General features: G+C 49.9%; 1 pseudogene; it reads left to right on the top strand.

Moving 5' to 3' along the window:
* Positions 1-811: 811 nt before the first annotated feature.
* LOC102555474 (uncharacterized) lies at positions 812-5996 on the top strand (annotated as a pseudogene).
* The last annotated feature ends 702 nt before the right edge of the window (positions 5997-6698 follow it).

Below are 6698 nucleotides of genomic sequence, written 5' to 3'. Positions count from 1 at the left end.
ACGTACCCTTTCTGCTTTGTTCTCACTGCTATGTTTGAATGAGCCAATTGTATGTAACCGCGTCAAAACCCCCTAGCTTTCTCTATATAACCCTCTAACTTTTGAGTTTCGTGGTCAACTCCTCTGTCTCCTGCATGAGACACGTGTTGGCCCGGAGCTTCATTATTATTAAACGACCTCTTGTTTTTACATCAAGACTGGTCTCTCGTGTTACCTGGGGTGCTCCATCCTGAGACTAGAGCAAGAGTTTTACATTTTTATGGGGGCTCGTCCGGGATGGAAGCGTAGCCCCCAGTGACTCGAAGACCCCCTTGGAGGTACGTTAGTGTGAGTGCTGAATGTGAAAGGGCGGCCGCCGTGTGTATGTGCGCGTGTGTCTGTCTTGGTACTGGTCAGTATTAAGAAGGTGGATGAGTATTCCCACCTGGGTGGATGAGTATCCCCACCTTGTTTTAAGAGAGCAGACGAGTATTCCTGCTCTCCGTGCAGCTGCCTCTGCGGTTCGTGAGAACCCTCTGGCTGCGGAAGGGGAGACGTCCCGGCCCCGCAGGCTGCAGCCCTGGAAGACGTTCCACGGGCGGAGAACAGTCGGGAGAGTCCGACTGTGGACAGTCAGGAGGACCTGACTGTGGTTTTCTGGAACCAAGGAGACGGAAGGCTCCTTCTACCCAGGCGGGAGCGGACACAGGGTCCCACCCCATCTGAGGTAGCGTTTGGCTGGCTATATAAGTCCAAACGGGGGAGAGAGTGTGTGAACGCGTTGGTGATTAGTGTGTTTGTCTATCTACTGTTGCTGTATTTGTTTTTCATTATGGGTCAGACAGTGACGCCCCCTCTGTCTTTGACTCAGGACCATTGGACGGACGTTAGGGCGAGAGGACAGAATCTATCAGTAGTAGTTAAAAAACAACCTTGGTTAACGTATTGTTCCTCAGAATGGCTCACGTTTGGTGTGGGATGGCCATCTGTGGGGACTTTTGATTTACCAACTATCAGGGCCGTGAAGGCTATTGTTTTTCAGGAAGGAGCGGGGTCTCACCCAGACCAACAGCCATACATCGCAGTATGGGAAGATTTGGCACGATCCCCACCCTATGGGTCCGCCCATTCATCCTGCCCCTTCGTCCTGGCACTAAAGTCCTGACGATCCGGGAAGATGAAGTAAAGGAGAAAACAGCACCAAAATCCGATGAGGACAGCAAGCGCAGCCCGCAGCCTGCGCGCCCCCCTAAGATCTACCCTGAGATTGAGGAGCCCCCTACGTGGCCAGATATCCCCTGGCTTCCTCCCTACCCGCTAGCTCCCCAACCCCCCCCCCAGCCGCTCCCGTGTCTTTGCCCTCTGCCCCTCCTACAGCTCAAGCCCCGGGAATTGGGGGTGGGGGGCCCTCAGCCAGAACGAGGAACCTTCCTGGAGGGACCAGCAGATTCGACCATGGCACTCCCTCTCAGAGCGGTCGGAGCTCCACCTACTGACCAAAACGAATTACAGACATTACAGTATTGGCCTTTTTCCTCATCCGATCTTTATAATTGGAAAACTAACCACCCCTCTTTCTCTGAGAACCCCACAGGGCTCACGAGCCTAATTGAATCCCTGATGTACTCCCACCAGCCGACGTGGGATGACTGTCAACAGATCTTACAAACCCTTTTCAACACCGAGGAGAGGGAGAGGATTCTCCTCGAGGCTCGAAAAAATGTCCGAGACGAGGCTGGACGACCAGTCCAGACCCCGGCTGAGATAGAAGAAGGATTTCCATTGATCCGTCCCCATTGGGATTATAACACCGCACAAGGTAGGGAACGGCTGTCCAATTATCGCCGGGCTCTGGTGGCGGGTCTCAGAGGTGCTGCACGTCGGCCCACCAATCTGGCCAAGGTAAGAGAGGTCATGCAAGGGGCAACAGAACCTCCTTCAGTTTTTCTAGAGAGGCTTATGGAGGCATATAGAAGGTATACCCCGTTTGACCCTACGTCTGAGGGACAACGGGCTTCAGTGATTATGGCTTTTATTGGACAGTCAGCCCCAGACATCAGAAGGAAGCTACAACGGATTGAGGGGTTACAGGATTACACCGTGAGAGATGTGGTAAAAGAGGCAGAGAAAGTGTATCATAAGAGAGAGACAGAGGAAGAGAAGTTAGAGAGAGAAAGAAGAGAAAAGAGAGAAGACGAAGATAGAAGGGATCAGAGACAAGAGAAAGTTTTAACTAGGATTCTGGCCGCAGTAGGAGAGAGAGACAGGAGAGACAGGACTAGACAGATAGGGAACCTGGGAGACAGAAAAAGGCAGGAGCCAAGGAGCCCCGGAGGAGATCGACCGAGTCTGGGACGAAATCAGTGTAGGACCTGCAAAGGTATTGGCCATTGGGCATTTGAATGTCCCAAGAAGAAGCAAGGGGTGAAAGCATTGTCCCTCGGAGATGACGAAGACTAGGGGAGACGGGGCTCGGTCCCCCTCCCCGAGCCTAGGGTAACTTTAGATGTGGAGGGGACTCCCATACATTTCCTAGTCGACACAGGAGCTGAGTTTTCTGTTCTGCGAACGCCTTTGGGAAAGTTAAAAAGGGGTGAGAAGACTGTAGTAATTGGGGCCACTGGACAAAAATCGTACCCATGGACCACCTCTCGAACAGTGGATCTAGGACGGAACAGAGTGACTCATTCGTTCCTAGTCATACCGGAGTGCCCTATGCCCCTGCTAGGAAGAGACTTGCTAACTAAACTAAAAGCAAACATATCTTTTGCCTCTCACCATCCAGAAGTAACCTGGACAGGAGGAGAGCCCCGGGCCCTAGCGTTGTCTCTACAATTAGGAGAAGAATACCGGCTCTACCAAAATAAACCAAGACTTCCTGAGGGAATCCAAGACTGGCTTGACAAATTCCCTAGTGCATGGGCTGAGACGGGGGGGTATGGGAATGGCAGAAAAAGTTCCCCCAGTGGTGATTGAGCTTAAGTCCGGAGCCACCCCTATACGGGTCCAACAATACCCCATGAGTAGGGAAGCCAGGGACGGCATACGCCCTCATATTACCCGACTCATTCAACAAGGAATTTTGGTTCCATGCAAGTCTCCATGGAACACCCCCCTCCTCCCGGTAAAAAAAAACAGGGACCAATGTCTATCGCCCTGTACAGGATCTCAGAGAAGTTAATAGATGAGTCCAAGACATTCACCCGACAGTGCCAAATCCCTACAACTTACTCAGCACACTACCACCTGACCGGATCTGGTATACTGTCTTAGACCTTAAGGATGCTTTCTTTTGTCTGAGATTACATCCCAACAGCCAACCTTTGTTTGCCTTTGAATGGCGCGACCCCGAGAGTGGACAAGTCGGACAGCTGACATGGACGAGGCTGCCCCAAGGATTCAAAAACTCACCTACACTATTCGATGAGGCTCTGCACCGTGACTTAGCCTCTTTTTGGGCCAAAAATACACAGGTAACTCTCTTGCAGTATGTTGATGACCTTTTAGTGGCCGGGAAAACCCGTAAAGAATGTGAAATTGGGACTTAAAACCTCCTGATCGAGCTAAGCAGACTGGGATACCGGATCTCCGCTAAAAAGGCACAGTTATGCCAAAAAGAGGTAACTTACTTGGGATACACCCTGAGAGATGGACATAGATGGCTCACAGAGGCCAGAAAGCAGACAGTGATGCAGATTCCAACCCCAACAACACCTCGCCAGGTGAGAGAATTTCTGGGCACTGCGGGGTTCTGTAGACTCTGGATCCCAGGGTTTGCGACTGTAGCAGCCACCCTATACCCTTTGACTAAAGAAAAAGGAGAGTTTACCTGGACTAGAGACCACCAATTGGCTTTTGAGACCCTCAAGAGGGCACTGCTACAGGCCCCGGCACTAGCCCTACCAGATCTAAGTAAACCTTTTATCTTATATATTGATGAGAGAAATGGCGTGGCAAGAGGAGTCCTAACCCAGGCCTTAGGGCCTTGGAAACGACCTGTGGCCTACCTATCAAAGAAACTGGACCCTGTGGCTAGTGGGTGGCCTTCCTGTTTACGAGCCATAGCAGCAACAGCTATACTGGTCAAAGACGCTGACAAGCTGACAATGGGACAGAATGTTACGATAGTGGCCCCACACTCGCTTGAGAACATTATCCGACAGCCACCAGACCGCTGGATGACCAACACCCGGATGACTCACTACCAGAGTCTATTGCTGACTGAATGCATAAACTTCGCCCCCCCCCCGGCTATCCTCAATCCGGCTACCCTGTTACCTGAGGCTGATGAAGCCCCTATACACCAATGTGAGGAGGTGCTGGCAGAAGAAACCGGAGTCCGGTCAGATCTCACAGACCAACCATGGCCAGGGGCAATGACTTGGTACACTGATGGAAGCAGCTTCGTGGTGGAAGGTAAGAGGAGGGCCGGGGCAGTGGTGGTGGATGGAAAGGCTGTCATATGGGCCAGCAGCCTGCCTGAGGGTACATCAGCCCAAAGAGCGGAGCTCATCGCACTGATCCAGGCCCTAAAGCTGGCAAAAGGGAAGACTATTAATATTTATACAGACAGCCAATATGCCTTTGCTACAGCACATATCCATGGGGCAATATACCGGCAGCGTGGACTCTTAACATCTGCTGGAAAAGATATTAAAAATAAAGAAGAGATCCTTAGCCTGCTAGAGGCTGTCCACTTGCCCCATAAAGTGGCAATAATACATTGCCCAGGACACCAAAAAGGGACCGGACCCATAGAAAAAGGAAACCAAATGGCAGACCAGGAGACAAAGAAGGCAGCCCAGGGACCTATGACTTTGACAATAAAAATTCAATCTCAGCCAGAGACCAAAAAAACTGACAAAAAGACTCTTAAAGAAGAAGAAGGGCGAGAATATTTGGCTGATATACATCGCCTTACCCATCTGGGGGTTAAAAAGTTAATTAAATTGGTTAAGAGGTCCCCTTATTATATTCCTGGATTAAAGAAAACTGCCGAGAATCTAGTCAAAAATTGCCACGCCTGTGCGTTCACTAATGCTGGGTCTAACAAGCTCCTAGGAGGAAGGCGTTTGAGAGGGGATAGGCCTGGAACCTATTGGGAAACTGATTTTACGGAGGTAAAGCCTGCCCGGTATGGAAATAAATATCTACTAGTTTTTATAGACACTTTTACAGGCTGGGTTGAAGCATTCCCTACAAAAAATGAAACTGCAAACGTGGTGACCAAGAAGATACTAGAAGAAATCCTACCCCGTTTTGGGGTACCCAAGGTAATCGGGTCAGACAACGGGCCTGCTTTTGTCTCCCAGGTAAGTCAGGGAGTGGCCAGACAGCTGGGGATCAATTGAAAATTACATTGTGCATATAGACCCCAGAGTTCAGGACAGGTAGAGAGAATGAATAGAACATTAAAAGAGACCTTGACAAAATTAGTCTTAGAGACCGGCGGAAATGATTGGACAGCCCTTCTCCCTTATGCTTTATTTAGAGTGCGAAACTCCCCTGGCCCTTTTGGCTTGACCCCTTTTGAATTGATGTTTGGAGCCCCGCCACCCATTTATATGTCTATAACTGATAAATTTAGCCCAGACGTGTCTTTCTCTCCCTCTTCCAATCTCCTGATTCGGCTCAAGGCCTTAGAAACAATAAGAAAAGAGATATGGACACAATTAAGAGAATCCTATATTGCTGGTGATACACAGGTGCCGCACCAGTTTGAAGTGGGAGACGTCGTCCTGGTGAGAAGACATCGAACAGGAAACTTAGAGCCGAGGTGGAAAGGACCATATCTGGTACTGCTGACGACGCCCACTGCAGTCAAAGTTGAAGGAATTCCCACCTGGGTCCACACGTCACACGTTAAGAGAGCACCTCCTGAAGCTGATCCAGATAGATGGGTGCTGGAAAAGACTACTAATCCTCTTAAGTTACGCCTGTGTCGTAGGGGTGACCTTTCATCTGAGACCTCAGTCCACCCGGGGAAGGTCATTTTACTGTGCTTGATTTTCAGATGAAAGGAAGGATGCCTTCCCTATGGATGTTTATATGCTTTACAGTTGTAAGTGCCTCCCCGTATCGAATCTTTAATTTTACCTGGGTTATTACTAACCAAGCGGGGGACATGGCAAATTCCTCCTCCATAGTCTCTGCTACCACGCCTTGGCCTAATTTAGAAGTAGAACTCTGTCGGCTGGCCCTAGGAGCAGACACTGCATGGGGTACCCCTGATCACTATTTGCCCCAACCTAAACCTGTAGACACCCAACAGAGATATAGCACTGTCCCAGGATGCTATAATGCTGCTGCCAGGACATACTTGACTATGGCACCCATATATGTCTGCCCAGGGCCACACAGAGATCGCTCCCTGACCACAAAATGTGGCTATGCCCCAGATTACTATTGTGCCTCTTGGGGATGTGAGACCACTGGTGATACTTACTGGAACCCATCCGCCAGATGGGACTATATTACAGTTAAGAGGAAGAACCCCCCGACCCAACAACTTAATTCAGGACCTACACCCCTTAACCGAAACTGTGTTCATAATTGGTGCAATCCTTTGGTTATATCGTTCACGGAGGCAGGGAGAGAACAACACTGGGAAGGCCGAGGATACGAGTGGGGCCTGCGCCTATATTTAAAAGGAAAGAATCCTGGACTAACTTTTAAAATAAGATTACTTAAATCCATTCCAAATCAGCAAAATAACGTTG

Source organism: Rattus norvegicus, chromosome 13 (genome assembly GCF_036323735.1).
Source record: "Rattus norvegicus strain BN/NHsdMcwi chromosome 13, GRCr8, whole genome shotgun sequence".
In the NCBI taxonomy this organism is placed as follows: domain Eukaryota; kingdom Metazoa; phylum Chordata; class Mammalia; order Rodentia; family Muridae; genus Rattus; species Rattus norvegicus.
The sequence above is the reverse complement of the archived record's forward strand: the minus strand, read 5'-3'. Positions and strand labels throughout refer to the sequence as shown.